At 43.7% G+C, this 17,629-nt stretch overlaps 1 long non-coding RNA gene across 2 annotated transcripts; it reads left to right on the top strand.

The window, feature by feature from the left end:
• Positions 1-10,254: 10,254 nt before the first annotated feature.
• Positions 10,255-16,381, top strand: LOC134519202 (uncharacterized). Of its 2 annotated transcripts, none has more exons than XR_010072162.1 (4): positions 10,255-10,633; positions 12,139-12,246; positions 13,369-13,504; positions 14,164-16,381. It is a non-coding gene; the product is annotated as an uncharacterized LOC134519202 (long non-coding RNA). The 2 variants fall into 2 exon arrangements; XR_010072165.1 differs by lacking the exon at positions 10,255-10,633 and adding an exon at positions 11,257-11,433.
• Positions 16,382-17,629: the final 1,248 nt, after the last annotated feature.

Below are 17,629 nucleotides of genomic sequence, written 5' to 3'. Positions count from 1 at the left end.
ATTTTGTGGCCGGTGCCATAACATCACGCGTACAATGGCATAAACACGTATCTGCGTAAGCAACTGATTTTTCTCCTCTGTTCACCGGGAAGGCTTGCTTTACCTACGGAACGATGTTTAGGAGGGTGACGATGGGACAGTGCAAGGAAAGATGGAGTCAACCAAATCGCGCAAATCCTGCTCAGTTTGTCGTTGCTGATAGTCAGCGTTGGAGGCTGAGCAGAGTCTTTGGAGGCTGCCTGGCAGAGCAGCACCGGGCTTGGTGCTCAACTGGGCTAGGAAGAGCAGAACGCTGCTTTTTGTTAATAGCGTAGCCTGTTAATTTAACCTTATAAGTATTCAGCCTCTTGAGACTATTTTCTTTACTCGTCCGATGCAGAATTTTTTTGGTAAAAAAACAAACAAAGAAAAAAACCACCACCAAAATAACACCCGTAAAACCTGCATAGAGGTTGACTTATTCTGGTGCAATTTCTGTCCATCCGCAACACCAGCAACAAGCAATCTCATTTTGTCTGTGTGCGTGTGTTTTAATGCCCAGAAAGCGTTTATCTGTGACTTCTTCGGTTGGGAATTCTCAAGTAGTTTCCTACTGGCGTGATACCCAGGCCCAGGTGTCCTCTGGAACTTCAGAATCTGGGCAGGACTGAGTGCATTCGTTTGTGGGCGATTCCCAGTTTACTTAATGAAGCACACCTTGCTCATCTGCCAAGTTTTTGCTCTTGGTCTGCAGGAGTTTCCTCTGAAATTTCATTCTTTGCCCTTGCCGCAGCAGACGTGGGCATAGGTCCACTAAAAGACTTGGTGAGATCTCGTTATCTGCCTGCACGAGTGCAACTTGCAAAACGTTTGCTCACCTAAATGGGTAGAGTTGAGACACATAAATACAAGGGTACAATTCACAAAATCTTTGCCTGATCTCCTAGGTAATTTGAAAGCGAAAAAATTACTCTCCTGCGTGCTTAGATGGAGAGGGACTCTATGAGGGAGTCTAGCAACAGGATGAGGGGTAACAGTTTTAAACTGAAAGAGGGGAGATTTAGATTGGATATGGGGAAGAAATTCTTTACTGTGAGGGTGGTGAGGCACTGGAACAGGTTGCCCAGAGAAGCCGTCACTTCCCCATCCCTGGAAGCGTTCAAGGCCAGGCTGGATGGGGCTTTGAGCAGCCTGGTCTAGTGGGAGGTGTCCCTGCCCATGGCAGGGGGTTGGAACTAGATGATTTTTAAAGTCTCTTCCAACCCAAACCGTTCTATGATTCAATGATTTCTGCTTCTGCAGGGGTGTAAAATGGCTTCCTTCTTGCCAGGCCTTTGCTCAGTTTAACACGTTTCTCATCCTTAAATCCACGGATTAGGTGCGTGGTGTCTTAAGTTCCCTAAAAAGCATGATCCAGTAGCTGCGGTTGTAGGGTGCCTCATCAGCCGTGAAGATTCTTGGATCTGCCCTGGTACTCAAATGAAGCTGGGCTGAGGAGGTGGTGGCACTTGCCCCACTTCTTGCTGAGGTTGTGCTTTGCTGCAGAACGTAAGGTTCATCAAGCCTTCAAGATCCAAGGGCCAGAGCCCTGAGTTCTGGTTCCCACTTCTGGGCCAGTTTAAAACATGAGATGGTGTCAAAACAACTCAAAGAATTTTACTATCAAAGGTATTGATAACTTCTTTAGGAGCATCACTTTCTACATGTTGGGCTTTAGGGTTTTTCCTTTAATTCACACTCTTCTGTGACCTTCTGTCCATCTGTCTCTCTGTCCTTGACAAGCAGCACTGTAGACTGGCACTAAATTGCCAGTTACATCTTCCAGAACTTTTTAGTTGAATGGTGGTAAAATTAACATTTTCCCTTGGGTCAGCAACGACAGCTTTTGGCATGTTTGGCAAAGACGTATTTGTGAATTGGCACCATCCGTGATGCCAGCACAATCTCGGGACTTCTGACCTTTGTCATTTCAACGATTGCTCTCAAGCAACCGAACGTGTGTATGTGTATAAGCACACACATGTTTATACACATGCACACTACTTTTCAGCATCCCATGAGGAATTTTGCATCTGTACTGGGGCGCACTTTTAGAATAACACTTTTCTTGAATTCTTTTGACTTTAATATTAATTTTCCAAATCAGATTATTACAATTTGAGAGTGAGAAAAGCTCTCCTTGTCATGTGTGTATGCAATTTCTGACATACCTCTCATTCTTTTAAAGACAGAAAAAATTATGCCAAAGTAAATTAGAGGTCTTAATTTAATTATTGTTGCATAAATAGGAAGCCAGTTAAACAAACAAACAAACAAACAAAAAACCAACACACACCACCCAAACATTTCCAATTCATGTTCTTTATTGAGTTTATACCCAATTTTGCTCTGGTATGGATACATGCAATGTGGGGGCCAGGCTCTTTTCAGTGGTGCCCAGCGACAGGTCACAAACTTGAGCATAGAAAGTTCCATCTAAACATGAGGAGGAACTTCTTGACTTTGAGGGTGGCAGAGCACTGGAACAGGCTGCCCAGAGAGGTGTGGAGTCTCCGTCTCTGGAGACATTCAAAACCCGCCTGGACGCGTTCCTGTGCAACCTGCTGTAGGTGACCCTGCTCTGGCAGGGGGATTGGACTAGATGATCTCCAGAGGTCCCTTCCAACCCTATGATTCTATGGTAGTTATGAGTCTTTTAAAGAAATAGTGGCACTGTACTTCTGCCATCATCATACTGTATTTGTACAAGCTATTTTTTCACAGATCCATGTTCCCAACTTTCTTTTTTTTTTTTAAATGAGGAGAATATAAAACTTTCTGGAAAACAAAAAAAATGCTAGAGCTTCTTGGGATGTTGCCCAAATAAAAATTTCTATTTGCCAATGATCAAAATGTCAGCTACATTTAAAATACGCTTTTGTATTTCACTCCGTTCTGTTTTGTAAGTTTATTCACTTGCTTGGGGCATTTGAGTAGGAGGGAGGGAATTTTAGATCATTATTTCATGTCTTTCTGACTGTTGGTGATCCATGAACCATGGGGTGAGAAACTCCTCTCATGAATAACTTGAATTATCAGCCTAGATAGCAATACACCTACTTCCTTTAATATTAGGAAATCACAAAACTATATTTAGAATGAGAAATATCATTTTGAGAAAGATAGCATCATCCGATTAATATTCTTAAGATTTTTCATGAGATGGTCGTGGTACACAGAATAATTGCTGTACAGCTTCGTGTGACATTAAAACACCCCTACTGTGCTATTACGGTTTCCTTATTTATATACTAACGTACAAAGAGAGGTCAATTAGTTGGGTTTTTTTTAATATAGCAGATAGTGTATCTAAAAAACTCTAGTTTTAAATAGTGGCAAAGTTATTCTCCAAGATGGTTCCTCTCCAAACTGGTTGTATGATTTAAACATTGCACAGGACATGGAACCTGCTTCTGGATTTCCTGATTTTTCCTGACTGTTGGAATGGATGTGGGCAATTTGGATGTTCCTTACATCCAGCAGGTGATTGAACAGATTGCGTTGCAAAGAACGGTAGAGATCCTACCTGTGACCTGTTCACCATCCTGCAGTGAATAGAATATGGGCTCTCGCAGTCATGCATGGCGGGAGACTGAGAGAAAGAGGGCACAAATTGAAAAGGGAGGTGCAGGCTGGAGATAATCCTTCTTCACCCCAAAGACAGTCCAGCAGTGACACAGGCTGCCCAGAGAGGATGTGCATTCTCCATCCTTGGGAGTCTTTCAAGATCCCCTGGATAAAGTCCTGAGTAACCTGCTCTGACCCCGTAGGTGGTCCTGCTTTGAGCAGCAAGTAGGACTAGAGACCTCTTGAGATCCTCCCAGGCTGGGTTGTCCTATTCTATGAGATCCAGTGGGAAAGTCAGATGGCAGAGGTCTAACAGCAGCATAGTCATATCAGGGAAGAATCCTCTAATAGTTTCTATAGGTGTTTTTTGTTTTCTTGCTTTTATGAAGTCCAAAGCACAACATTTGTGGCCTTAGCTGAACTTAAAAGCATAGTTAAAATTAGGGCCATGAAGATGATGAGAGGGCTGGAGCACCTATGCTATGAGGACAGGCTGAGAGAGTTGGGGTTGTTCAGCCTGGACAAGAGAAGGCTCCAAGGAGACCTTATAGCAGCCTTCCAGTACCTAAAGGGGCTACAGGAGAGATGGGGAGGGGCTCTTTATCAGGGAGTGTAATGATAGGACACGGGTTAACAGACTCAAACTGAGAGGGTAGATTTAGATTGGATATCAGGAAGAAATTCTTTACTGTGAGGGTGGTGAGACACTGGAACAGGTTGCCCAGAGAAGCTGTGGATGCCCCATCCCTGGAAGTGTTCAAGGCCAGGCTGGATGGGGCTTTGAGCAGCCTGGTCCAGTGGGAGGTGTCCCTGCCCGTGGCAGGGGGGTTGGAACTAGATGATCTTTAAGGTCTCTTCCAACCCGAACCATTCTGTGATTCAATGAAAATAGTCTTGTATGTTTGGAGACCTGCACAAAACTAATTATTGGTGTTTTGTATATTGTATATATATAGTGGTATTTTAATACCACTCCATGGTGGTGTCCTGGAGCCAACACTCCAGAGAGCTCTGAGTCCAGTCTTGCTGTCACTGGTTGGGTCAGTCCTTTGTTCTTAATACCAGGTGGTGGGAAGCTGCCTGGTTTCCACCAGGCCGAGACAGCAAAGACAGGTATACTCTTCGCTGGGTAAAAAACTGGCTGGGTGGCCGTGCCCAGAGAGTGGTGGTAAATGGAGTTAAATCCAGTTGGTGTCCAGTCACAAGTGGTGTCCCCCAGGGTTCGGTGCTGGGGCCGGTTCTCTTTAATATCTTTATCAATGATCTGGATGAAGGGATTGAATGCACCCTCAGTAAGTTTGCAGATGACACTAAACTGGGCGGGCGTGTTGACCTGCTTGAGGGTAGGTTGGCTCTGAAGAGGGATCTGGACAGGCTGGACCGATGGGCTGAGACCAATGGTATGAGGTTCAACAAGGCCAAGTGCCGGGTCCTGCACTTGGGTCACAACAACCCCAAGCAGCGCTACAGGATTGGGGCAGAATGGCTTGAAAGCAGCTCGACAGAAAAGGACTTGGGAGTGTTGGTTGACAGCCGGCTGAATATGAGCCAGCAGTGTGCCCAGGTGGCCAAGAAGGCCAACAGCATCCTAGCCTGTATCAGGAATAGTGTGGTGAGCCGGACTAGGGAAGTGATCATCCCCCTGTACTCGGCACTGGTGAGGCCCCACCTCGAGTACTGCGTTCAGTTTTGGGCCCCTCGCTACAAGAGGGACATTGAGGTGTTGGAGCGTGTCCAGAGAAGGGCTACAAAGCTGGTGAGGGGCCTGGAGGACAAACCTTATGAAGAACGACTGAGGGAGCTGGGGTTGTTTAGCCTGGAAAAGAGGAGGCTGAGGGGAGACCTTATCACCCTCTACAACTACCTGAAAGGAGGTTGTAGAGAGATGGGGGCTGACCTCTTCTCCCTGGTGACAAGTGATAGGACGAGGGGAAACGGGTTCAAGTTACGTCAGGGGAGGTTTAGATTAGATATTAGGAGACATTTTTTCACTGAAAGGGTTATTAAACATTGGAATAGGCTGCCCAGGGAGGTGGTGGATTCACCATCCCTGGAGGTGTTTAAAAAAAGGGTAGATGTGGCACTGAGGGACATGGTTTAGAAGTGGCTCTTGTCAGGGTAGGCTAAAGGTTGGACTCGATGATCTTAAAGGTCCCTTCCAACCTCAACAATTCTATGATAAATTCTATGACATTCTCTCTTGTAAAAGTGCCAGTGGCCTAAACAGACAGAAATATCTCCTCAGATCACGAGCACCTAGTTAGCAGGTTCAGCAGCCGGCCAGCCCGTAATTGTTTAGTGCTTCCTTCGCTGGCATCAGTGGGAATTACTGCAGTAGGAACTGCTGTAGGGGACAAATTGATCAGCTGAGAGAGGCTTAAAGATCTGAGGGCCGAGGTTACTGACAGCGGTTCAGGTTTCTCGAATTAAGCAGAGGGCTACAAGATTCCCAGTTAGATTTCCTTTACTCGCAGCTGGGGAAGAAGCAGTGGGATTCCCCTTTGAGGGGAAAAAAAAAAAAAAAAATCCTTTGCAAGCTCCTGTTTGTTATGTTTCTCCTGATCTTAGCGTATTATTTAACCACCAGCCAACATCGCGCTCAACAGCGCGTAGATACCATTTCTTCAGGGGCCTTAAATACCTGGGAGAGAGCAAGCTGGAAGCCAGGTGCTGTGCCACAGAGCAACATCTGCAACTTTCTTACGTGCTCGGTTAGCGTCTCCATATGCTGATATCACACAATTAAATATTTCAGCCTTTGGTGAGTCAGCTTTGGTCTTTTCCACCACCTCCCTCATTAAGAATACAATCCTGCGGATGTTTGCGGGGCTCCTGCCTTCCCGTCAAGCCGTCTTTCTCGGAAACAGCGAAAATGCCCTCGCTATCCGTCTTTTTCTCGGTGCAGCCACTCTCCCTCCAGTCTTCAATAATTCATAAGCTTGCAGGAGGTGCACCAAAATGATTTTAGCTACCTCCAACTTTTTTGGACAGAAGGATAATAAAAATGATTTCACAGTGACTAAAGTAAGTCAGTTCATTGGTGAAAGCACTTAAATATAACTTATTAGCTATTCAGGAGGAAGGTTTCACTAAAGGTACAATGCATTTATGTATTAAAGTGCAGCTCAGCTCCTGAAAAATGACTACGTAAATAAGCGCTTGTCACCTCGTATTTTTGTTGATTTTTTTTTTTTTCTTCTCCTTCTAATTTTGTTTTCTGCTGTTAACTGTATCGCTGTCGTGATTTTAACCGCGAAGTAGCTGGCTGGATCCTAGTCCTAATGGAGTTAACGGCCAGTGAGTTATACTGTGTGTTGCCACTGAGGAGGTAGAGTTACAGGCATTCGTGCAAGACAGAAGACACAAGTCGGTGTCACCCATGGCACAGTCTGACCTCAGAACCTTTTTGAGTGTGATGTTTGACATGAAAAGATCAGGCTGTGGTCCAGTTTTGTAAGGCAGGGAAAAAAAATTGTTAACTGAGAATACTGAGATAAATCCACAAAGTGTCTTAAACTCTTAATTTCCACTGGACTTCGCAGTGTAGGTGTCGGCACGTCCAGTGGTGCCTCCAGAATCACTTTGGCTTCAGCAGCGTCCACAACCCATCTAATTTCCTAGTTTCTTGATGTCTGTTGGGCATAGGGGCAGTTAGTGCTAATTGACTCCATTCCACCAACATGCACAAACAAAACAGGGGTTAAATCAAGCAAAAATACAGCTTCAAAACTGAGGTGAGGCAGCAGCTGCGGAGGGGTTTCTAGAGTACAAATCTGACTGCAGACATCGGAATTCAAGTTACTCAAATGTTTGGCTCCTTTTATCTATTTTGGATCTGGCTGGTAGCACCTTGGTACTTGTATGCAAAGACTACTTGGTAGCGCAATCACAAAAGCAATAAACAGCCTTACAAAGGCATAGATCTAAGGTGACTCCTTCAAGTGGAATCTTACTTTAAGCAGGATTTCAATGCCACGTATCATAATTGCATCTAATATTAGAGGCTGACTTACTGCAACACAATGTCAATGACAACATAAAGGCAATCATGAAGAGAGAAGATAACTTAAAAATGTTTGGGGGGACGGAAGGAAGGATTACACTATAATGAAGACTTCTGTAGACTTTACCAATCTTTTTCAGCAACAATCAGAGGGATTCTTTTTTTCTCCTTAGCTTCTGGACACTTTATCCCGGTTTCCATTTTGATACTGGAATCTGCCTGGAATCTCTAAATGTGATTTATTTTAGGTTTGGTTTTTTGGTTGTTTTTTTTTTTTTTCCCTTTCTTCGCACTTGTGAATCTATCTACTGCTAAGCACTGAAGTTGCATATGTAAAGCTGGTTAGCAAACTGATTAGATTACCAGCTGCTGAGAATTAAATAGGAAAGGGTTTTCTTTTTCCCCTCAGCAACACCCTCTCCCTCAAAGGGATATGGCTTAAAAGTTGTGAAGCTGAACTCTTGGCTCTCTCAGAGTCTGAAGGCAGAATGAAAATGTCAGAGTCTGTGTCAGATTTTCTGGGGACACGGGTTGCAGCAGCGTGACCTGCTGATTCCAGAGTAATAGCAGGTAGCTACTGAAGGTCCCCTTGGCTTGTGTGTGGCTCTCCCGTGCATTGGCGCTTGTGATGGGGCTCCGATTTCAATGAACCACCTTAACTGCGTGGTCTCCGGCTTGCACTGACGTGAATGCACAGGGGTACCCATGGGTGCTGGAGAGGAGCTGCCTTTGGCAGTGGCACATCTTAGATCTGCTGGTGGCAGTCCCAAACTGGCGTCCTCCCTCTGCTTCAGGTTTGGCTGGTGGATATAACCTCCCCCCTGCCTCGACTCTCCCACCAGAGCAATGGGTGCTTGCCTATTTATGCTCAGAGGAAATTTTGAAGTGAAAAAAAACTAGAGATAGCACCTTACAAAAGCCATGCAAGCCAAGCAAATGAAGAACCTCTGCAGAAGTTAATGCGTCAGCAGAAGTGAGAACAGCGTGAGGGGTTAGACTCTGAAACACAGGAGCTTGCCTGGACTTTTTGTACTCATCTTCCCCTCACCCCCACATCCCCCAAAAAACCCCAAAACTCCAAACAACAACCCAGAGGTCCAGGCAGCTTCAGTTGTACTCCAGTCTCACTGGTTTGTAATGAAAGCCAGGCTGATGGAGCTGAAGCTGAGGAAAGCTTTAAAGGTGACCCTACTGGAATCTAACGACGCCTGAATTGTCAGAATCTCCTACAACAGATATGAATTCCCTTTTTGTTTCAGTGGGCTGCAATTCTCATAACGCTTTGAATGTCAGCAGTGATAACTATTCCTAATTAGTCCTTCCACTTCTGGGAGGAAAGAAGGAAGGAATCCATAATACGAAACGAATTCTAATGAGGGACGAAACTCTCCTCCTAAGAAAAAGTGCTCCGAGAGCTGCAGAGACTTGCCCCATTGGGACCTGGCTGACACTTTAGCTTAACACTCGAGAGTTTAAGTGACCCTACAGAATATAAATTAGCTTATGCCACTTCAGCATTAGCTACTGAGCAGCCAGTGCTTGGGAAAGCTGACCTGTTTATTCAGGTTGACTTGAAGCTTAGCTGAAAAAACCACATGCGTTTTGTTGGATTGAGAGTGGAGGTGGGGAGGGCACATAATTGGGTTATATATTGTGAAAGTCTTATTTCAAAAGCTGGTCCATGGATGACAAGAAACAGAAAAAGCAGAGTGCTGAGGTGTCCTTGCTGCCTGGTGGGCTCGTGGTTTTGGGATGTCCCCAGGTGAGGATGCTGACCTCGTAACCAAATGACTTTACAGCCCTGAAAATGAGCCTTCTGATACAAGTTGAAGCCTTTAATACATGTGCAAATGTAGTCTTTTAAAACCCAATTTAAAAGTTGAAAACACAATGACTCAAGAGCTACTAATGATGCCAATGGCTAGCCCATGTGATTCTGGACCAAAGAAGAAAAAAGGGGAGAAGGCAACACCATTAGTTTACAATATTCCCCGAAATTCAGTAAAAAAATGATGTGAACATAAATGCTTTCAAATTTTTGAATGACTCAGTGTTTCATAAAAATACGGAGGAGAAAAAGACTTCACAAATGACAAAGGCACCATTTTGATTAAATAACTCATCCACGCCTGGAAAAGCCACCCTCTGATTCACATTTTCCTCCACCGCATCAATCCAGCAGAGGCTGGTAATGGTTCTGAATGCAAGTATCTACTTTTACTTTAGCCAGGAAAGGTAAACTGAAGAATGCAGCTTTTTCCCGTCAACTTTCGTGCCTGCTTTTGTGTATCCCCACTTGCGCTGGTGAAGAACAGGCCTAAACGCTCTTCAGCTCTGCGACCTGGTAGCCTATAGCTCTACTGATGCAGCCGAGTGGAAAGAAGGCTGCCTTGCTGTTGTTGCTTTATGAAATGCTCCCCTTTTTTTTTTAGTTTTTTCTGCAACCAGCAAATTGCTAATGCCTCTGACTGGCAGGCAGGATTGCCTGATCCTCATTGCTGCCGTTCTGCTACCGATGCCCTGGGCTGACGAGAATTTTTAACAACGTGAAAGACAGGTTGAATATGACTAGGTGGTAGATTTGGCGTTGGATTTTATTTTTTTTCCTGAGGACTTTGTTTCAATTTCTTTCATGTCATGTGTTATCTCTAGGCTTGTAAGGGAGGCAAAAATAAGAGTTTGTTGTTCTTTTGATTTTTTTTTATTTTTTTTTTTTAAAAGAGAAATTATCTTCTCCCTTCAAAAAGCATCCACATGGTGGACCATGCTTCCAAGGAGGATGTCTCCTCAGTTTCCTTCTCTTCCTCAGCCTGCTGGGCACCTTTGTGGAGGTTCAGAAAACTTCTGTTTCCAGTGAAACAGTGTGGCAACAGTTGCATATATCTGGGAATCCTAACAACCCATGCCAAGTTACGGAAGGCAAACCCTACAAAAACTATCTGAGAATTAAAGCCGCGGTGTCTCCCGTATTTTACATCATTTGAATGTGAATAATGAAAACCAGCAACCATCACCCTTGACTGTATAAAAAGTGTGCATGAGCAGGTAAGCACTTTAAATGAGAAATATAGTGCCAAAGTCATCTCTGCTATAACGTCCTCAAATTCACTGGAGTTATGGGAGGGATTAATTTGCTTCATAATGTTTGAAGACTGGAGGAAGAAATGAGTTAAAGCTTTCTGCCAGAGATTCCAATCAGCATTGAGGAGGTGAATGAACGCTACTAAACATAAATTAAAAAAAAAACAAACATGCCTCCTCTTACCTGCGCAAAGGTTTAAATGGATGTTTTTAATCCATTTTTCTTCTCTCTGCAGTGGCTTTTCTCAGTGAAAATTTTACTGGCACAAACAGTTTGGAAAAATGAACTTTGCAGCCAGGCAGAAGTGTTAAGAGGAAACATTTTTATTTTTTTATTTGTAAGTGAACATTTGCATGAACTGTGCAAACGTATATATCCACTGAGACAGTGGCAATAGCAGAGCTACTGTGATTAGACTCAGCTTAAATATTCTGCAGTTACTACTTGTGCAACTAAAATATTAGCGAAATAAGTAGAAGAAATGAAATGGCAGTCAGCTTGTAGATGTATTTTTGAGAGCAAAAATAGAAACTAATTTGTACACTTGAGTTATTCACTGTGAATTTCTCACTTAGATTTGGCCCACTATAATGGATTAAGATGAAGAACTGATGTACTGATATAAAAAATGTGCTCTCATTGGAAACCTATTCCAACCAAAATGGAAGCGTTTGGAATTTTTCTAAACATGTGAATTATGGAATCTGTGGCCAGTTGCCTGATGCTAAGAGAGAAATGGGAAACCCTGATGATTAAGCTATTTGTGAGTACAGTACAATAAATTATTCAGCAAAACAGTTGCAACATCTATAAAGGCAACGAGCTTTAGTTGCTGGCCTGATGCTGCGATAAAGAAAGTGCAATCTTCTGTATTGTCCATCTCCTACAGATTCCTTTTTCAGGACCATAATTGGAAAAATTACTGGGAATTGTTTTGGTGTTGTCTTTCCGGGATTGGGTTTTACCAATCTGCTGAATAATTTACACTGAAAGTTTCTCTAAATACTTTCGACCTTTAAGGTGAAATAACTCCATACCTAATCTTCAATGCAAATGTTTATAGCTGCTAAACAATTTTCCAATGCAGCTGGCCATTTTTATATCTTGAAAAGCTAGTAATGATACAAACGGTTGATTATGGTTTACAATGGCAATAAACCTCTCAGTATTGGTTGTTACCAAAATAAACTGCCATTCTGTTAAATGTTAAATAACAAGTCATAAACTGCTGAAAACAACCAATTTCTTGTGGATTATTGCCTGAATAAATTTTAGTAGGAAGCGCAGATCATGAGGTTGTGAGCATCAGATCAGGCCTAATGAAAGTTTATATATTTAAAAAAGCTGAAGGATCTCCACAATATGATGCTAACGGTAACATACATCAAATTGCCTGACACTTTATTTTTTTACAAGACCATTGTTATCTTCAGACACAATCTATTGCTGTTTTCCGTTGTTTCTTCAGGCATTGAAAAGCCCTATCGATACCGGCACCTCGAGCCCACCGAGAAGGCAGAGAGGAGCCCGTTTAGATACAAAGCATCTATATGAGAATCTGCACAGAAACAGGCGGGTTAGTATCTGCGTTGGAATAATTACTATTGCTAATCTCGAAAGCAAAAATACCGTCAAGCATTCATAGCACAGGCGCCATCTTCCCAACAGTGAGTGACAGAAGACGTCTTCACCATGGCAACAAGCGTTATCTCCTAAGAATAACATTAACCTCCCTTGTTACTAGTTTTAAATCCTTGACTATAAACAGCAGTTGCAAGGCGTGCGTGCCTTGATTGTGCATTTTCATTACTTAATACGTACCGAGCGTGTATTAGCTGAAGGAAGACAAAAAAAGACATCACCAGAAGAGGAAGCAATTAAAGGGCTGGAAATACAACCATTAATAATCCAGGCCTGGAAACACGATCAGGCAGAGGTCTCCTGTTTGTGCTTATGAAAATCAGACCTCTCCACAGAGAAGCCTGACAGAGAGCGCTCCTCAACAGCAGCATCCTCCCCCTCGATCCTCAGGTTGATTTTGAACGTCGGAGCGTGGTGGGAAAAGAGAGCAAAAGGAGAAAGGGAGAGAGGGTTATTTCTAATTCTCTCCTTTCCCTTCTGCACCTCCCTCCCTACACACTCTTTTCTTAGGCAGGGCTGAAATCCAGGAAACTTGAACCAAATATTTTAGCTATTTTAAATTGCTGCATTATGCATTTTTTCCAGAATGTCACCAAAGCTTTTTCGAGTAAAGCAGATGAAATTCCCCTCATAATAGCCCTGTAGGATATGGTGATATCCTGGGAGTGCCATAAAGACGCTATTAAGAGACATTTCATTTCGGCCTCCAGAGGATCTACACTTATCTGTTGTGACTTAAACTCTTTCTTCCACCTCTGCAAGAGAAGAACATGACACAGGAGTTGCACAAAATGAACTCAGATCAGGGAAGACAGATTGTAAATCGAGACTTGCTGGAGCTAAATCATGTTCTCTCTCTTGATCTCTTATCTGATAACTTTTATCCAAAAGGGTATTGAGGAAGTTAATTGCAACTGCTAAGATGAATCTTTAGGAAATATCATTCTCCAGAGCCTTCTTTCCCCTGGCCCCTGAGCCCTGTGCTGCAGTTTTTTTCAAGGCTTCAGGTATGAAATTGTTATCTTGTGAATTTTAACCTCCTTATCCTTTCCTACAGAACTGTTCAGACGAAGAAGAAAACTGTAGCTTTTCATTTGCAAGATTTAGGAATCCAGAGAAGCAGAGCATGAGGGGAAAAGGAGGTGACTTTCTGAATTCAAACACTTACTGTACTTGACAAGCTGAAGACAAAGGTAAAGAAGGATCTTTTATGTTCAGAGACCGAAGTACTATAGACAGTCTCAGGTTAGAAACAGGCTGAAATTAGTGTTGTAAACTTCTAATTACCTTGTGTGTTGTGGTTTCTAGGTACACTATCTTGCAAAGATAGTGGAGTTGTGAGTATGTGTTAAGACAGCTTTAGGCATATAAAGAATAGGTATTTATAAGGGGTGTGGGAGACCTAGTTACTCTCTGGAAATAAGTATCATAAAACTCTTGGTGGCAAAATATTGCAACTTACCCTTGGCCAGTATGTATTTTTGTATTCTCAGATCACCAGACTAACAACAGGGCCCGTGGTTACTTAACTGAAAGAGAACAGGCATCAGCTAATGTGAGAATGTTTGAAGGAAGACAAAAATGTAATCAATAGGAGTTGGGAAAGACCAGGTTATATCACACTCAAAAGGAGAGCTCTTCCCTCCTAGATAAGATGGATGGGTAGGAAGGACATTGTAGTGCAATACACTGAAAATTCCAATGCAGTACATTAAAAATCCCACCAAGCTACTGCTAGTTTAAACGTGAGTGAAGGTCTGTACCTACCATATGGACACGTTGAATGGTATTGAGACAAGTCAGGCTCTGATCCTAGAAACCTCCACTCTGTTACTTCCCTTCTCTGCAACAGGCACAAGGAGGCTGTACATGGGCGGTTTCCAGCACTGAAGGTCTCTGCTGCCGGAGACACTGCATCCAGGTGCAAACAGAATCACCTACACCTGGCAGAGCTTCATAGGCCAGCGCCAGCTCATCAGTGAAAAGTGCAATGGGTGGCCTCTAACCTTGCCCTCTTTCCCCCACGAATGACCTTGCGTCTGCTGTCAGGCTGCCCCCTCTGCAAGTGATTCGAGACCTCCTCTCTGCTCCGTCCCCTGTGAGGGAAGGGAAAATCCTCTTAAAAATCCAGCTACAAGGCTGTAAGTTCCTGGACAAACTCTGAGTACGGATTAGGTGTTTTGTGATACCAGGGGTCTTCACTGCTGGATATATTCTGAGGATGCTGCACAAAACATTTTGGCAGGTGTGGATGTCTTTCAAAACAAAATGGGAAGCATCCCCTGGATCTTTTTGTGTTTAGCTCAAGGGGACCCAAGCCCAGCTTTTGAAAGTCTTTGAAATGTGCCATAAAATATGTACCATGTCAAGGAAAGAGATGGGAAGTCTTGGGTTTTGTTCTCTGCTCTGAAGACTCTTTGCTTAAAACAGAGTAATGACCCTTGAAACAAGAACAGGAAACTCGGCTTCCACCACTTGAGGAAGGACCTGCCTCTCAGCGCTAGTTATCTGCACAACACCTGGCACCTCTCTGCTTTGCATTGACCTACTGGGAAGCCCTGTTTGACCGATCGTATGTGATGGGAGTTCTCCATGTGGGTGGCGGTTCTGCTACACATGGTGTGCGTCTGTGATGTGCTTGATTGTGGTGACACACAAAGAATTTTGTGAAATTAGCTTTGGTTAACCAGCACTAGCAAACCTCAGCAATATGCACTGGAGTGGTTGACGTGCATGTGATGAGGCGGTCCACGTACAGTTCATAGGAAGCGAGAGGCCCCATCTGCTTTGACACCAATGCAGGCACGAACAGCTTCTAACATTTTGCACACTTAAAATCAAGTAAATTACCATCTTGCTGACAGCTTCAGCAGCAGCATCAAAGATGATTGGATACAGCATCTGGATTTGTGTGTTCAAGATCCAAGTGATGTTATATTTTAATGTGGCAGAGAAATGGATGAGTCTGGATACTGAGCCAGCAGATGTGTAAGGAATACCTTACCGTTATGTATGGCAAGGGAAAAGCATTCCTAAAACGTTTCTGGTATGTGGCACAGAGAGCGGGTAAGAAAGTATTCAAAAGTACCACTGGAGTCAGTGATCTGGTTTTTCCCTTCCTCATCTTTACACTGTGCACAGTTAGAGGCAGCGGTTGCACAAGCATGCATCAGATCCGGTGTAAGGCACGAGAGCTGTGTAAGTGTATGTTCAAACACATCACATCGTAGAATCATAGAATGGTTCAGGTTGGAAGGGACCTTAAAGATCATCTAGTTCCAACCCCCTGCCATGGGCAGGGACACCTCCCACTAGACCAGGCTGCTCAAAGCCCCATCCAGCCTGGCCTTGAACAATTCCAGGGATGGGGCATCCACAGCTTCCCTGGGCAGCCTGTTCCAGTGCCTCACCACCCTCACAGTCAAGAATTTCTTCCTGATATCTAATCTAAATCTCCCCTCTTTCAGTTTAAGAGGACATTAACACATCCATGGAGAGATGTGTTGATTGTGTACATGGGGAAGCACACCCATTGCATCCACTGATCCCAAGTGGAGCTCTGTAAAAGTCATTATTTTTTCCTAGGTGACACTCTAGTTTGGATATTCACCTCCAGTATCCATTTCATTTTTGAACTCGTAGTTGTATCTGGCACAGCTACTGATGAGGCATTAAACAGAATATTATTTTCACTGGCACCCACAGTACTTTTGGGCAAAAGCACGTAATTGTTTATAAGCCAAATAAGATGGCTAGTCCACAAAACCAGTAACAGGTAGGGAGGGTGCACGGGAAGCAGAGGAGGGTGTGTAAAAAGTAAGCAGTGTGAAGCGAGAGAGAAAAAAAATCTTTTTCTGAAGACATATTTTCTAAAGAAGAAAGAAGATTATCTAACGTTTATGACGAAGAGTTTTCCTTTTAGTGTTTCTCTTTTTGCTGAGTATGGCGGAGTAGAGCTTCATTGTGAAATTTAGCAAAAAAAGGGCGAGATTTGATGACAGATAAACGTAATATTTTGTTTGCACAGTGTCTCAAGAACTGTTCTAACACTAAGGTTAAAGGCCATTAAACAAATAAAGGCCCCTTTTGTTTTGAAAACACTTAATGATGTATATATTTTATATTTTGCACTGCCGGTTTCTTCATACAGAGCAGTCAGCACTTTGTGTGTGCGTTTCTTCACAGGCAAATGCAATCGAGACAAATACCAAAAATCACAAACTGTTTTTCACATAGTGATATCGTGCTGCAACACTGGCAGTAGGAAGTGGGAGATCTTGGGGAGAAAAGCACCGGATAGGTGTTAACATGATACAGTTTTCTGACCACAATTTTCTTCGTACGCTTTGAAGCAGCCAGATGTTAAGAGGTGGGGTCCCTCAGCCAACTACATTTTCCTCTGTATCGGCAAGTAGACAACAAAAAGCACAGGCTGGGGGTGGGGGGGTGTCCCACCGCATGTTAGCATTTTTACTGGCCAGTTTGTATTCTGCCTTTAGGGCTCACCTCCGTCTATATATGCGAGGATGCTCCATGCTGTCTCAGTGCCATGCCACGCAGCCCCTCCAGTTGTAACGTCATCTTTTTACACCCCATCCAAGGTAGGTGAGAACCTTTGGAAACTGGCGCATCCCCTTAGAGGCTCCTGAATTCAGAGAGCTCATAGGGCAGGCGTCCCACCAAACTGAGCCGGTGGCCCTGCCCACCCAGTCCTTGATAATGGTGTGTATCCCACAACTGTGTGTATCCCACAACTACACCACCAGGCAAGGAGGCACCAGGCAGGGGTTTTGCTTTGGAAGCCAAACTTTGTATCCCTTTTCTTTTTTCATCCATTTGCCCTGTCTACAGCTGTTCTCATTACCTTTAGGAATGCTCCATTCTGTGGATTTCAGAGTGTGGCTGTGGAAAAGGTCTGACATGTCCTGTGGCACACAGGGCAGGAGCAGAAATGTATCCTCGGGACCATTCCCAAATTACCCTCATTTTGTGAAGCTGTCAGAAACCGCAGTAATGGCCCTGCTGTGGAAAGGGAGTTTTGAATGGCAGTTTGTTTTATGACTCTTAATTTATTTCTCCTTCAGTTGTTGGTCTCATGACTGACTCCTCCTTCCCTCTCCCACTCACGCTGTGCGGTGTCGTTCTGCAACAGCTTTCCTTACATTTCACTGTACGCAGCCTCATAATTTTTACCACTGTGAAATGCTTTGGCATATAGGCAGTGAGGAAAAATCTGTGTAACAAGCCTGATGCCTTAGAAATATTTTGTGTGTTCCTCTGCAGAGGATGAAAGGTGTTTTTAAGGGGAAAGTGTTCAG

The sequence above is a fragment of the Chroicocephalus ridibundus genome, chromosome 1, assembly GCF_963924245.1.
Source record: "Chroicocephalus ridibundus chromosome 1, bChrRid1.1, whole genome shotgun sequence".
In the NCBI taxonomy this organism is placed as follows: Eukaryota; Metazoa; Chordata; class Aves; order Charadriiformes; family Laridae; genus Chroicocephalus; species Chroicocephalus ridibundus.
Note: the sequence above shows the minus strand (reverse complement) of the source record. Positions and strands in the feature narration are given on the sequence as shown.